Source organism: Triturus cristatus, chromosome 4_1, assembly GCF_964204655.1.
Source record: "Triturus cristatus chromosome 4_1, aTriCri1.1, whole genome shotgun sequence".
Taxonomy (NCBI): domain Eukaryota; kingdom Metazoa; phylum Chordata; class Amphibia; order Caudata; family Salamandridae; genus Triturus; species Triturus cristatus.
The window spans coordinates 428,528,451-428,545,750 of NC_140585.1; positions in this window are offsets into that span (position 1 = coordinate 428,528,451).

Below are 17,300 nucleotides of genomic sequence, written 5' to 3' on the forward strand. Positions count from 1 at the left end.
TGTGGCTGCAGCGGAGGATATTGAGGACCAGTCATTTTGAACTTTTTGTAGTTTTCTGAGGAGTTTCTGGGTGACGCCGGCATAGAGTGCGTTGCTGTAGTTGAGTCTGTTGCTGATGAGTACGTGGGTGACCATCTTTTTGGATTTTGTGGGGATCCATTTCAATATCTTTCAAAGCAGGCAGAGCGTGTGGAAGCATGATGAGGATATGGTGTTGATTTTGAGGTTCATTATGAGCGAGGAGTCCAGTATGATGCAGAGGTTTCATGCTTGGTCCGTGGGGGTGGTTTGGATTCATCCCAAGCAGAGAGTGTGGGTCCCAAGATGAGTACTTGAAACTTGTCTGAATTGAGTTTGAGGCAAGTATCTTTCATCCAGGTGGCAATGGCCTTCATCCTGCAGTGGAAGTTGGTTCTGGCGGCTGTGGGTTCGTTGGTGAGGGAGAGGATCTTCTGGGTGTCACACGCTGGCACCCACATGCATAGAATAAAGGAAAGGAAAGAACTGCACTGATACACAGAGGTCACAGGCATCCTAGCACACTGACTAACAGATACCACTAATTGTCATGCATAGGAATACCCCAGCACAAATAATTCAGGTACAGTCAAAAACAACACAGATACAAACACTAAAGGATCATGAGATAAACGGTTAAAGGATAAATAGAAAAATAGATGAAATGGTAGATTAATAATTTATACTGGGTTATTTGGATTTGTCCAACATTACGGTTTGTCCCTCTGTGGAGGAAATCTACTTCATGGTGGTAAAGGAGTAACGTGTCATTGCTAATGCAATTGTTACCACTCCTTGACCACTAACTCTAGTGCTTGATGCCTATTTTATATTTCATGCTCACTGAATCTTGCCCTGTTTCGAATGGTCACTATTATCTAAAAATACTGCCTTCTGACATACACAGGGTTGCCAGGTTGCTTTGTTCCTCAGCCCCTGTGCATTCACTCTGCCGTGTTCCATTTACAAACCAATATTATCAAATGTAAAACCATTTGGTTAAATTGAACTAACAAGGAATACAACTGGCAAGTTGCATTGGCTTGCTAAATGAAAGCCCAGGACTAAAAACATGGTGATTGACACATACGTAGTGATCTTTTAATAGCCTCTATAGCACTCATTTTACCAGTCTGTTTTTCTACACAAACATAGGGAGGATATGTGGTATACGGGGTACGTTACAGACTTTGCACTGTAGTTAATTATTGTTGCCTAAATGTTATTTCATTTCCCTGATGATGTGCCAGCGAGCATTTGTGTATGGGTAGCAGACCACTCAGTGAGAATACTTGGATGGGAAGATGTGTGTCTGCATTAAGTGTACCTCCAGTCTTTCGAGGGCACAACATGGAGATTCACTACACCCCAGGCAACACATCAGGAGGCTCTTCTACATCACAGGTAAGTATATGTAAGTATTATTGTTGATAAATATATTTTTATGGATCCTGTGTCTGTCTGTCTATCTGTCTATCTATCTATCTATCTATCTATCTATCTATCTATCTATCTATCTATCTATCTATCTATCTATCTATCTATCTATCTATCTATCTATCTAATTAAGGTGGAGTTATGGTTGTGAATGAAAACTGTCAAACCACTGAAATATGCAAGTTATGGTTAGGGCCACAGTCCATATTGCGTACAACAGAAATGCAGAGCATACCTTGCAGACTAAATGCAATGCTCATGAATGGTGTTATTGCGTGTGTGTATGTGTGTGTAGAAAGCCAAAGGTTAAAGGGATGTATAGTTAGATGAAAATGTCAGATAAAATATAAGGTATTTAAATAACAAAACCACTAAAATTCGTCGGTTATACTTATCTCAAGTAAATATACCGCCCCCCTAAAGTAACTGTAACTCATACCCTTGCCATGCACAGTGTGGCTACCAATGAGGTCATTTCTGATGTCAAAAGAGTTGTTATCAATGCATTCATTGAACATGGCATGAGTGATGAAATATGTCAGGGTACCAGCATTGCATGGCAAGGATGTGAGAATAAGATGCAACACGGAAAACGCTCCCTTGGTGGAACACTTTATGGAAAAGGCACACAATGAAAGAGACTTGACTTGGACAATTATCACACAGATCAAACCACCACCACGCGGTACGGATGTGTCACAGCTACTAAACAAGGAAGAGCTCCATTGGATATTAAGGACCAACAGTATCCGCATGGGACTCAATCGCCTTGAGGATTGGACGTCCCTCCTCTAACTGAATGTGCAAAATGGTTACAAATTACTGTGTCAAAGAAATGTTTTGTCTCTATCCTTGTATAGAAAATATTCTCTCAATGTGATTTTCTGTATCCATTTTTTAATAGCTGAATTGTTATTTTGAATGTATAATTCCAAACAGTTTTTGAAATTTTTAACTGTAATTCACGTCACCACCACCACTATTTCACTATCTCTTATTCACCACTCCAAGATGGCCACCGCGTCTTAGCTATCTGACTGCCATTTCAATATGGCCACCACTTCACTATTTCTCACTCACCACTCCAAGATGGCCACTGCGTCTTAGTTACCTGACTGCCATTCCAATAGGGCCCCCACACAGTCAGCATTAGTCCCTCTTTTATTTTTCCAGACCACATGCTCCTTGCTAGCTTTATAGCCGGTTCTCTTAGTACAGTCTAACAGCGATCCCCGCCAGAGATGCCGCGTCCTGCGATTCTGCAACCGGCACCACTGTAAGTATACAATCCCTAACCCGCATAGCCTTGCTCCAGCCCCACTGTCACTTAATTTGAATAATGCCCGTGCTTCCTTTCCCCAGTGAGCCGTGATCTGGACGGTTTCCTTGATAAATACGCGGGATATCCTGATATCGACGCACCACTGATGGTAATTATACTCTGCCCCCTTCTCTCACGCCCAATCTGCCCTGAATGCACTATACTTATGATTGTTAAACTTCCCCATAGGTCTTAATCTTTCTCTACCTGAACTACCTTCCCTGCTTTATGGACCAGCCTTGGTAATACCTTTTTCCACTAATGCAAATGCACCGTTTACATCAGATTAATCACTATATAGACAACTGTGTACCCAGCACCGTTAAGTCTTCGCTAATGCACCGGTCAACTTTGACCCTTTCACCTCTATTCTAAATATTGTCTCGCACTGCGCCATATGTAACAATCTGGTTTTTAATTCACCTGGTTCCCCTATTGTTCCCAAATGGAACTTCGGTTTTTCATATCTTCCGGCACTGCGCCGTCTTTTTTTAAACATGGTGATAGCTCCTATTCTATTTTTCGCCGCCTACGCCGAGCACCGATCACAGTTCCTAAACACACTTCACTATCCAAATATAGTGACTGCACCATTGTTTAGTGCACAGTATGACATCGTTGTTCTAGCACTAAGCATGCCTGAAAAGAACGGTCCGTTTGGTGCAAACCGTATCACTAATTTTATCCATGTCACTTCTGTTCTAAATTAACATGCCTGGCCTCGTATTTACAGTGTTTTTCCCTTCTCTCCCTTATTTTTTCCCAACAAATGTCGTTTGTATGTAGCATGAAAGGCAAATTGTTTATAATTCCAAGACAAACATGATTTATATATTTGTCCTGAAGATGATGCCATTTATTTTGTTTTTCGTCATCGAAACGTCGTCGACACAATAGGATCATATGTACTGAATATGCTTGTGAATGCTATGTACAATGGTCACTCAAATTATAATCAAGTCTGTTCACTGATTATAAGTATACAGACCGATTTGCTCGCTGTTGCCTATATTTGTTGTTTTGTCTTGTTCACTGTAGGTCAGGGGCTGTGCCCCCTTGACATTACTTTCTGATTCTGTGCGTCGCCAAATAAATTCCTGTCCGGCTGGACAAAGGACATAAATACTATTTAGTTTGTGTCTATCCTTATCTTAATCCCCCAACTACTAGGGTCCACTGTTTTTTGTAATAAGTTAACGCCCAAGGTCCCTAGTGTATTACCTTCGGGTTCCCTTGTCTCTCATAACTGTACTTTCTAAAAGTGGCATTTTTAAAATAGTAATGTTAAATCCAACTTTACCATTAATGAGGATTTATCATTACCAATTCAAAGAGCCAAGCTAGTTGACTACAAGGTTAGGGATGGAGAGGAAAGGCCAGGAATGAGGAAGAAACACAAGGATCAAGAAGTGCCAGAGGGAGGGCTCTTTCAAATTTTTCTGATGACATTCTGTCCCAGTCTTCTGAATGTAAACTTGACTGAACCAAAGAGGAAGCTCCAGGCAGAATTAAATACCAGAGGAAAAGGAGGGTGGGATGCAGAGTGACAGAAAGAAACAAATACCATGCCAAGATCTTCTGTGGCACAGCTTTTGTTTGTCTCACTTCTTGTATGTTATCGACCAATATTATCTAGTAAGTGTATGACTCTACATGCAAGGAAAAAGCATATAAGACTTTAGCAGCATAAGGAACTTGCTGTGATGCTAAAACACCAGAGTCACTTATCGGCTTCAAGATGACGGGCCATGGTTTATCTAAGCAGATCTGTAGGAAGCCAGTAAGGCAGTGGGTGAGCAAGCCAGCAAACTATTGTTAGTGACAGGGAACAGGGCAAGGGAAACACAGCAATACAACAAAGTCAAATCAAAGTCCAAGAAGCAAGTGAGGAAAGCAGGTAAAGGTCAGGAATACCGATGGATCCTAACAGGAGGAACATTATAAGGGTAAAGGGATGAGACAGTGAACTCTACGGCAAGTGAAAAGCCAATTCAACACAGAACATTGCAGGCATCATTTATTTTCCTAACTGTTATTTAAATAGTGCCACTGCCTGCCTTGACCTGGAAGTCCTTTCCTATACTTTTAAGTGTTTCTTTTAGTCACAGTGCTCCAACCTTTAAAACCCAGCCTGCCTCACTCTTAAAGAACACTTGCATGATATTCTGGCAACTCATCATCCCCTGGTGATTCCTGACAGGTTAAGAGAAAAAATTGTGATTGGTTTCACCACTTTGGCCTGGGCCCATCCACTGGAAGAAAGGGATAAAGAGGGAGAGGAGAACATCTGTGCAGTCTCACAAGTCAAGGTGTCACTGCTTACATTTGTATTTGAGACCCAATTGCCCACTCACTCAAGCGGTTGAACGCTGGAGGAAACAAAAATGCTCAAAGTAGAATACAGTTCAATCGCAACACAAGGCATTGCTTTCAATTGATTGGTTGTTTTTGAGGTTTGTGTAAAACAATATAATGCAGTGTTCAGTAGAAAATAATGAGACCTGCTAGAGCGCGACGGGACATTGAAATGAAATTACAGAGAACACAAAGAAATCTTATATGGGGTCCATTGTCTGCATCTTTCTCTCCACTTCCCCAGCCTGAGTCATCTTGGTTCTAATTTTGTCATTGCACAGCACATGAAAATAAAATACGGTTATTCTAGGCAGAGACTGCCTAACAGCATGTGTCAGTGGGTACAATGTAATGCAAACATATAAAGAGCACACTAATATTTCTGATGTATAGTGTTAAGTTGTTCTACAGAGCACTATAGAAATGCAAACATATAATTTGTCTCTATAATGATATTTTTTGTAAGCAGAACATACACCCTGATGGGCCTCGTGGCACTGTAGATACCGCTTGTAAAAGTAGGTATCCACTGTAGCAGTGTTGACATCATTTTATTTTTTTAAATGTTCTTTGTTTCCTGAAAGATACATGATTTTCTTCAGATTTCAGATTGATCTGCTAACCAGGCCCCAGTTCATGTGCTGTGACCCCTAAAACATGTCGAAATTGGCTATATTCCTAATTGTCGCATGTAACTTAAGTATAAGTCCCTGGTATATGGTACAAAGTATACAGAGGGCCTGTAAGTTAAATTTCGCTAGTGGTCTGCAGCACCGATTGTGCCACCCAGTGCAGTGATGGTGCAATCATCACTGCAGGCCTACCATATTAGACTGTGCAGTTTTCGACCTGCCAAAATAACACCTTTTGACAGCATTAAACCCTCCATTTAAATATAAGTACGTTAGCCCTAAGTAGGCCTTACTGCCAAAAGGCAGGATGAATGATATTTAAAAGCAGGACATCGAAATGTTTAATGTTAAACATAGCCTTACAGTGATAAGGCCATGAACCCTATTTTTACTAAGGCAGGTTTAGCTGTTCAAAAGGAAAGTATTGGGATACAATAGAAAATGTAATATTGGTATCTCTGGCTAGCTACCATGTTTATTCTTAGACTTTAAAAAATATTTACCACAAGCTCAATTCACTTATAAAGTTGAATTTGTAATACATAGTTTGGAAAAGGTACGTTTGAAAATTTAGCTTAGACTTGCCTTAAGCCTCTAGAAGCCCATTTGCATGACTCCCAACTTTCACACAGGAGCTGAATAGCCCCCTTGATGCAATATGAACTTGTTCCCAGAGCTGAGACAAAGACCTTGGGTGGGGGGGGGGGGAGGGGAGGAGTGTCCTACTCTGGCATGTGAACCATCTGGACTATACCCAGGAAATTGATTACTTCACAGAGGCTTACCCTGTCACAGGGAAGTGTTAGATGACACTTAAACAGGGCCTTCTTTTGTCCACCTAATCAACCAAGTACTATTATCAGTGGACGAGGAGCTGCCCCCAGAACTGGTTCAGTGTGATCATGGAGGAGAGGTTGCTCATTTCCATAGCCATACCTCTGGGGTGGGCACAGGAGGTTTGCAAACAGGACAGCATTTTTTGCCATCCTGGTTTTAGCTAGAGAGGGACACTGGAATTGTTTCCAGTAGGGCACACAGGAAGTGCTGCAAAGGTGGGTAGGGTTACTGCACGGACCAGGAGTCACCCCCACTAACTGACTAGTGCCAAGCATAAATGTGGCATTCCTAGGAACCCTCTTCAGAGTACTACTGGACCTGTGGAAGATGGAAGAAGTACTGTACCTGGTGTTGAGACCCGTGAGGATACCTGAAAGGCTTGTCCTTTTCCCACTTATACCGTGGATAAAGAAGTGGACTCCAAAGGTCAGTTGGCTAACCTCCTGTTAAGCTAGAGGGGCACAATAAACTACTAGAAGCCCTTTTGTTGAAGAGCCCATCTGACCAGTTCCAACTGGACCTACCCTGGACCGGACTGGTGGCTTTTGCTGGAGGAAGGCGCTGTTACTGAGGTCCTGACAGTTCTTGGCTGTGTCAAAGAGTACTCCTTCTAACATCTTGAAAATACTTTTTTTTGGCCCCAAAGACCTTTGGAGGACGCGGACAAATCTGGCAATTCAATTCAACGAAGGTGCATTGCCACTGGGCAAAAAATTCAAGTTTCTTCTGCTTGGACCTTTTCTGCAGTAGCAAATTAGTTTCAGTAGGATGTCACAGAGAGGGTATCTCGCCTCTTGGAGCCCTATTTGGCTACATCATTCAGGCTTGCCCCACTGGAGGAATATGAGCTCCAAAAAAATGACTACGTCCGAATGTAGATATCTTTACCACACTAAGGCGCCAAGAGTATCTAGCCTGCGAGGGAGCTTTCTTGGGTGTGGATTTTGAATTTCTCCCACTCTGAACTTTCCTGCAAAAAGTCAACAGCTTCACTGGAACCTCTTTCAATATCTATATGGGCTTGTTGAGCCCTTTTTAGACACAGCCTGCTGCCTTGCCTCACTGAGGAATTTTGACTCATTTTAGAATCCAAGGTGAAACTTCTGACCAGTTTTTGTATCCAACCCATGACCTATCTCAGTCGGCCTTAAACGGCACCTTAGAATAGATCAAATGCAAAAACGTGGATGCGGTTTTTGCTTTCTGCTTTTTGGTGCTATTTTCATATAAATCTTTAAAAACTCATATCTTTGTTTCTCCACATTGAAGTTTTGTTGTTCTGGTAGTAATTTGTTTATGAAATTATTCTCTATTTGTATAAATTGGAGTAGGAGTTTTAATGTGCTGTGTTTTTGACTTTGTAGCTGCTTTGGTACATCTATATGCTTCAAACATTTTCATAAGTTAATCCTCTCTACTCTCTGCCATAGCTACCAGGTGTTGAGGTCAGGTTTAAGTTACTGAAACTTCCATGGGACCTAACAAGAATAGTGACATTATTACTTGTGATGTAGTACCATCCACCCGACTAAATATCTGCTTTCTCACAGAGAAGCATAGAATTCCTAAGTCTGATCACTTGACCTCTAAAAGCTCTACTGTCCCCTCTGGGAAGCCTACAAAAAACAAATACTTAGCAGTGAAGCTGCATCTTTGTAGCCAAAAAACAAGGGGCCTGATTTGTGATTTGAAGGAAAGTACTCTGTATGTCAGGGTGCTGGGGGAGATTATCTCTAATATCCTAACCAACAACTGTACATCAAATTTAAAGATGACCGCGGCCCACCAGTCATCACTGAACATTGGAAGGAACTGCAGATACAGTGGTTCCTTTCTAATTTACAAATTGTTTGGGGCCATCTTTGTTGGTTTTGATGGTTGTTCACCAAACTGTTTCAAAGTAATTAAAAAACAAAATCCAAAGTAGGGTTTCGTTTCTGAAAAACAAAGAAATGAAGGGCTCCTACACCCTGGGAGTTTTCTCCCAGAATGTGGGGGGGGGTCATTGTTTTTGTTGTGCATCATTGCTGGGGTTTTCTTGGCAGTGATAGACAAAAAAAAAGGCATTTCACCAACCACACTAAACGGGGGGGGTGTTGTAATGTCCTTCCTCCAATGGCCCTTTCTCAGTAAGAGGAATTTTTGCATTGATGGAGCCAACAGGGATTCTATCCATGGAACGTTAAGGTCCCCAATCTTTAAACGAGGCAGATGGACTGAGGTTTTTGTGGACAGGGTACTCCTCCGCATTATCAATGGAGTACCCTGTCAGCCAAACTCTAAATCTAGCCCAAGACTTTGTGGTATAAAAGCTATGATTCACAATGCTCAAGGAAGTAAAAAAAAAAACCCTTACGCTTGACAGCCAGTGAATCTGTTTGATGAGATCAGAAACTGAATAAATTTTCTCGAGTTTAAGAAGGGCTCTTGGAGCTGCCTATTGAAAATGTTGCACCCCCAAATAGATGGAGTGAAAACACTAAGCAGGAGTGCACAAAAGAAACTCAGAAAATGCTATTGTTGTTTATCATGTTGTTCATTTTATATTTTCATTTGCATGTTACTTTGTTTTCCAATGCAATTCTGCCCCATGCTGTATAATTGTTTTCTGTTCTGTTCTTTTTTTGGGATAGATAGATGTTATTGGTTATCTGAACACACACGAGGCAAAGCCACAATACAAGGCATGAAGTACCAGGAGAGGACCCACAGCGGAACATCTCAAAGACCATAATACTCTCACCATTTCCTCCACACCGTGGCATACTTCCGAGGGCATCCCCTAGACCAATATATTGTCTCTTCCAGTTTGAAACACCAATCCATGGTGGTCCATCAGTTCAAAAGAGGAGGAGCCAAAGGGGGTTCCAGTGCCTTACCAGCTCCGTCTTGGCCAAGACGTTTCAATTCCCATTAGAGTGCGGTCCCCCATGCGTCCCCAAATTCCTCAAAAATACCCAGCATTGCAACTCTGGAGAACACCTCCACCGGGCTGGCCATCAGGTGACCAAGAATTGCAAATATTTTCCAAGTAATGTTGGATCCGCGGGCATTCTCAGACTACGTGAAAGAACTGTGCCTCCTTGGCTTGACAATGTATGCAAGAGGGGGTCACCAATCTGTTTGCCTGCCACAACCTAACCTATGCAGGACATTAAACTGTATCAACCTCAGCTCGGAGGGAATAACTAAAGTTCTATGAGACATGCACTCATCCCTCCAATGAATATCATCCAGTGCACCCACCCCGTTCTTCTAATGGGCTCGGAGGCGATCAAGTGGAGGGGCAGCATGTATAACCAATGATTTGTAGACCTGTGAAATACCATTCTCCGACAGGGGCCACATGAGGAGTTTTGCCTCTAAGGGGTTGTAATCAGGAACATTAACCAGGGTTGTGCGGTGGGCAGAAAGTGCCTGCTGAATCTGTAGGCGCCAGTAGAATTGCGAATTATGTAGTGAAAATTCCACCTAGAGCTCCTGAAACGTTTTAAAATGGGAACCCCGCCATACATCTCCCAGGACTGAAATGCCAATGAGGTCCCACCCACCAAATCCCTCCAGCTCTGCTGTATGTCACAACCATCTTCTCCTCCACAAGGGGGTCTCAAAGGCAATCTTGTGGTCCCAGTCTGTCTGCCAGAGAGCATTTCGCCACAACCGCAACACAATTTGAGTAATGTCTGGTACATTTCGAGTAATGTGGTCACTAAATAGGTAACCTGTGGTAAATTTAAATTACCTAGACTTAATTTATGCGGTAAATTCAATACGAATAACTCAGTAAAAATAAGAGGCAGAATCCGTGGTATTAGAGGGTATAATAGGGAAATTTATTCCTTACAAAGGAATGATGATGGTTCGAACCAGGCAATCGAGTTCCGTCACCACGAAGGTTCAGGAAGGGATCAGCAATACATTATTGACAGGTTATAATATATATAGTAAATGCATTACAGTAAAGACAGATGCAGAAGGCGTAACAGCTGATAAGAATACACATACGTAATGAAAAAGGCGTTACAATAGGCGTGCATAAAGGCGTATACTAGAAACGTCATTATGATGATGACACAAGTGGGTGGATCCATAAGAGAATCCTGCAAAGTCAGCAGAAATACATGGCAGAGATGCGCGCGCAGCCGCATGACGTGTGATTGACGTGTAACTAGAGGGTGAAGGGAACTTGACATTTAGCCCTACATGAGGAGACAAAAGTCTGGGATGTCAGGACAACCTAGTCCCAAATCGTATCTAATATCTTGTGTTTAAGGAACTATATTATCTGGAAGGAAAGGTCTTTTCGGACAGAGCCTATTCTATACTGACTGCTAGTGCGTGTACAAGCGTCTAAGTGTCTACATGAGATGCGAGGGGGCATGGGCCTACCATGGTAACGAAAGTCATGAATTACTTGCACGGAGACAGTAAGGCCGGGCCCTTTGCTCTGCAGCTGGAGGGATGTTTACCTAAGCTACTAGACAGGAATGCATTTCTTGAGGAGCGGAGCAGATAACTTGAAGGCTGAATACAGTTTTGGCAGGCAACAGGCCGGGCTAGGCACCGTTAACCGCGCAGGAAGTAAGACAAAGTTCATGGATACAGATGCAGGTCCAGGCTGGAGCATTCAGAGGCAGAAGCAGGAAAAACTCGATGGCAGAATTCAGGGCCTACCTTGCCAGAGCTGGAAAACGTGAAAAGTATACCATATAAAGACGGTGGCAAGGCATACTTAGGATCGGAATATCTGACCCATTCATGGCAGATCTGAAAGAGGACATATTAACGTTGGACACAATTGTATTTGCGTCTTCATAGCTTGAAGTGGAGGGAACATACATGTACTTGTAGCATGTACATGGAGCCGTTGGGGTCTAGATAGGGGACACAATTGACCATAAAAATTCATATTTCCTCATTCCCTCCTTGTCCCCTACGGACCCTTCATGAAATATCGATCTTCAGGAATCCATCAATCTGTTCATGTAACATCATTTGCTCTTCTTTCTTCTTCCGGGATCTTGAATGAAAACTTGAACGTGGAATACACGATGTGGCACACAGGCCGCAAATCGCTGGTCCACATTGTAGACACAGGCAGCAACTGAATATCATTAGAAGGCCAATACCTAGGAAGGATAGGACTTTCCATCCCCAGGCTGACAACACGCTCCAGAACCAACCGGACCATGTCCAGGTGCCTGGATTCTGATGTATCTGGTTTGCAATCTTGTGAAGACGAGTTATGGCTTTATATACGGATGGCGCGTTTTCTGGGATGAAAACACAGCAACTTGATCCGATGACCCTACAAGCTCCGCCCCTATCGGCTAGGATGACGTCAAGGACAAGACGATTTTGGAGAACAACAATCCGCATCGCAGACTGCTACTCTGTTAAGTTGCCTAGGGCAGAGGTAGTTTCATTCACTACTGCTTCAAGGGTTCTGGTTAATCTACGTATCAGTTTACTGTTTGAGACAACACCTATGTAAGGAAAGAGACCTTTATTGAAGTCTGTATATTGTTCCCATGCTGTTTCAGTGTAGTCAACAATCGGGATATCTCTCTGGGGTCTATGGTGTACTAGATTGGTATTTCTATGATAATCAGGAGGGGCTAGGAAAACAGGTGGCAGAAGGAATGCAATGTAACAGGTACCATCCCAATCTAGAGGTAGACGTATATATGCGGTATGACCACATATGAAGTAGGAGTGACGGGAAGCTCTAAATGTAGACTTGCCTTTATCACTGAATTCGATCACAGTAGTACATTTACTATGACCCAGGTGTACTGAACCATTCTTTCTTACACATAATTCACCTTTGACTGGTAATACGGACATAGCAGGCAAGACTAGTGCAGCTTCAGATTCAACATTCAGAATCATGAGGTTAAGTGTAAAATTACCTAATCCATATACTTCATTTTCTAGGTCAGTTCCTGTTCTTTTGGGAAGTCCCTCCTTGTTAGGATAACAGGCTTTAAGCAAAACTAAGTTCAGGTTTCCCCATACCCAGTTGCTCTGGTAAACTACAGTGTTTGAATCTAAAGAGTTAATCAAACTAAACCATGCTCCACAGGAACCATTGTGTGTGAACGGATACGGAAAGAGAGGCAGAACTCCTTTGTATTTCTGATAGGGAGGAAGTCGGCCACATATCCAACAATTTGTAGCGTTGCTGGTCTGATGGGAATGATGTAACATACTAATGAATGTGTTGTTGCGCAGCGCAAATCTATAGGACAACTCATGTGGAGGTAGTTCACTAAAAGAATGTTCGGCTGTAACATTGTAAGCAGAATGAGCACGCTTGAAAATAGGATAGTACATGTGCAACAGTATACTTGCAGCAATAATAAAAAGACTTAGAAAAAACATAATCAACAATGTCACTATACAGTGACTATGAAGTGATTTACAGTATGCATGTTTCTTGAGCTGTTTCTGTCTATTTCTCTCTCTAATTCGGTCTAGAGGATACATGTCAAAGACTTAATTCAACCGATTCACCTTGGAGAGGACTTAAACAATCGAATTGTCTGACTTGCTAGACCTTAGTTTCAGTTTGTATTCTTGTGATTCGGTCTTTTCAACCAGGGGGAGTTTTGAATCAGTCTCTGGAAGGGGGCAGGGCTGAGAGTTCAAATCAGACGGTAGTCCATGAAATTTCTTGATATGACTCGAGTGTAACCAACCCTTGCGACCCTCGACCTTCACTGCTGTCCTCGTCGTTAGAAGTACCAGCTTTGGTGTTTGCCAGCGAGGCTCCAACGGGCTCCTCCTGTTGAAGTTTCGTATGAATACTAGGTCTCCAGGAACCACTTCATGGGGTTTTACCTCGGTGTTGTCGGGAAAGGCTGCAGCTACCTGTGAACGGCAAGATTGTAGTGCAGACATCAAGGAAGCAAGGTAATCTGTCAGCATATTACAATCAACATCAGTGATTTTACGAGGTATAGGCGTCCCCCACATATTTGGTGGCCTACCGAAGACCACCTCGTACGGGGATAGCCCTGTGCGAGAATGTGCTACCATTCTCATGTAAAATAGTGCAACTGGTAAGGCTACTATCCAGTCGACACCTTTCTCTCTACAGATTTTAGAAAGTCGTATTTTCAGGGTCTGATTATGACGTTCCACGAGACCTGCTGCCTCGGGATGTCGGACACAGTGGAATTTCCATTGATAGCCTAACAAGAGTGAAATGTGTTTCATTAGCTCGGATGAGAACGGCTGGCCATTATCTGAATACACGATACGGGGCAAACCATACCGTGGGAAGAATTCACGAACTAACTGTTTGGCAGTAGTCGGGGCAGTGTAATCTGAGACGGGATATGCCTCTGTCCAACGGGAAAGAGCGCATACAACTACGAGGACATATTTGAATCCTCGACATCGTTCCATCTGGATATAATCCATCTGGAGGACTTCAAAAGGGTGATCGGGAGGTTGAAATCCACCCTGCTCTACAGGTACGCCTTTACCTGGATTGAACTGACAACAAATCATACAAGTTCGGACTTTCTGTTTGGCTGCAGCTCGTAAGTGTTTATTGAACCAAATGTGTTGAATACTGTCTAACATAGCTTTCTCTCCTAGATGTGCTGGACTATGTATTGTGTTAATGATAACTTGAACCATTGAGTCGGGGAGAAACCATATAGATTTTCCCTTCGTCATCCATCCCTGATCTGTTTGGATCCCTCCTAATTCAGTCCATTTCTTTATTTCCTCTGGTGTAGCATGTGTCTGTATGTCAATTATATCAAGGGCGGGATCCCTAACTGTCATGCAGTGTGTCGGCGTCGGAACTATTGTCTTTGTCAAGTCAGTTGCATGAGTCCGATTCTGAGCTGTCTGTTTAGCTGTTCAGTCTGCTAGATCGTTACCCTGGGAAATAATATCGGTGGCTTTTGTATGGGCTTTGCACTTCATGATAGATATTGAAGTAGGCAGATGTATTGCATCTAACAGAGCTTGAATGAGGGGACCGTGTTGAATGTTGGCACCGTGAGAAGTCAAATAACCTCTCTCTCGCCAAAGGACTCCGAAGTCATGTACGACTCCGAATGCATAACGTGAATCTGTGTATATGTTAACTTTTCTATTCGTGGCTTGAATACAGGCTTGTGTCAGAGCAATAAGCTCTGCTGCTTGAGCTGATAATGTGTCAATACAATTTGTTTCAATGATTTCGGTGTCTGTCGTGACTGCATAGGCGGCCACTAACTCTCCTGTACTTGTTCTCATACATGAACCATCTACATAAAGTGTCAGGTCTGGGTCTGGTAATGGGACATCTGTCAAGTCTTGTCTGGGTTTCGTCGTAATAGTAATGACTTCAATACAATCATGTGCCAGTGGGTCTGTTCCACTTAATGGCAAAAGTGTGGCAGGAGTTAATGTACTACAACATCTGATTTCTATGTGTGGCTGAAACAATGTGAGTTCGTAACCTGTCAGTCGTGCTATAGTCAAGTGTTGTGTTTGTGTCCGGTTCAAGAGAACCTCTACTGCGTGTGGTACTTGTACTGTCAATTGATGTCCCAATACTATGGAATCGCTTTGTCTGATCGCTAGAGCTGTCGCTGCAACTGATTTCAGACACGCAGGAAGAGCTTGAGCTACGGGATCTAATGTGCTAGAAAAGTAAGCACATGGCTTGTGTGATCCTGCTTGTTCCTGAGTGAGTACTGACAAAGCAGTACCTTCACGTTCTGTAACAAAGAGTGTAAAAGGCTTACTGTAACATGGTGTCGCTAAAACAGGTGCTTGGCATAAAGCTTTCTTTAAGTCTTCAAATGCTTGTGTATGTTCTGGAGTCCAAGGGAGGACAGTCGATGTCGCTGCCTCCTGGGTTGTCAACTGAATGAGTGGTTTTGCTAAAAATGCATATTGGGGGATCCACTGCCTGCAGTACGAAGTGAGGCCTATGAAGGCCCGTACCTCCTTTTGTGTCTTGGGTGGTGGCATGTTTACAATTAACTGAATGCGGTCAGGTGTGAGCTGTCTCCCCCATTTGGACAGCAAGTGCCCTAGGTACACAACTTGCTGGGCACAGAATTGCAGCTTCGAAGGGGACACCTTGTGCCCCTTGTCGGCCAGAAAATGTAAAACCGTCAGGGATGCTTTTTCACATTCGGGTTCGCTTCGGGCGGTGATCAGCAGATCATCGACATACTGAAGCAGTGCAGTGTTAACTGGCATGTGGATACTGTCAAGTTGTCTTTTCAGTGCTTGGCTGTAGATGCTAGGACTTTCTGTAAATCCTTGAGGTGCGCGTGCGAATTTAAAACTTCGTCCATTTAAACTGAATCCGAACAAATATTGACTTTCCGGATCGATTGGGACGCTAAAGAAGGCGTTCTTGAGGTCAATTACAGTAAAGAACGTTGCTTCTGAATCAATAGCTGTCAGTAATGAAGAGATATCTGGGACCACGGGATATTGTGGTACAATGCATTTATTCAATTCGCGCAGATCAATAACTAATCGATATACTGGGGGTGCTTTTGGATCAGTTCGTTTAAGAATCGGAATGATCGGAGAATTACATACATTGGAGTCGGTTTCTACAACCACTCCTTGTGCAATGAGCTCGTCAATGATTTGCAGTAAAGCCACTACAGCATCTGGAGGTAACTTGTATTGTCGCATTCGTGGTAATACCACTCCTGCTTTGAGTGTGACTCGATATGGTGTAATGTGCATACAACCTACATCAGTGGGGCCTTGTGCCCATAAATGCGCAGGTAGATTCTGTAACCGGTGATCCATGTCTCTTGACACGTAGTGACCTTTAAAGTCACGCAAAAATAGTCGTACTCCGTCCGGAGAACAACATATTATAGCTCCTAGAGCTTTCAATGTTTTTATACCTAACAAGTTTTCTGGGCATGATTTTGTAAGCCATAGATCTGTAGTCCGTGTCAATGGACCGACTGTAAATGCAAGCGGTTGCGATACTTCGTTAATAGTAGGCTTTCCTGAAAAACCAAGGGAAATATTTTGTGAGCCTGAGAGGGGTGCCCCTGGGACTTCATCGTGACCTATAGTTGTTCTGCTTGCCCCTGTATCAAGTAGAAACTTTCTGTCTTTCCCTAATACTTGACTCTGTACATAAGGACCCTCTTGATCTACAGGAACCTCAATAAGGGGTAAGCCAACTTCCCTCTCTAGGCTATTTCATGTGTAGCGCTGATAATCTGGATAGTCATTTTGTGCATACTGGTACATCTGTTGTGTCGTTTTGTGTTGCGGCAATAGGCTGTGGCTGTGGTACCACTACGGTCTGTTGTGGAACCGGCATAGGCTGTACATGTTGAGGTGCTTGTTGTTGGATCTGATCCTGTCTAGGCGGACGTGGTCTCTCCTTGGTTTTACCCGTAGAGATATTATGTTTCAGAACTGCACAGTCGTTTATATAATGACCTGGCTGTTTACAATAGTTGCATGTCCCTTTAACGGGAACCGCTGAATTACTGGACTGTGTCGCACCCTTTTTATGACCGTCAGCTGGAACTGACTGAGCGACGAGCATTTTCATTTTCGTGTCTTTTATACGTCTTTGTTCGTGTTCTTGTTCTTCTCTAATTCTAGTCTGGTGATACTGTAACATTTGTAACATTTGTGAAGGAGTGTTAGCTTGCCAAGTGCTCTCAACTTTCAATACTCTGTTTTTAACCTGTGGC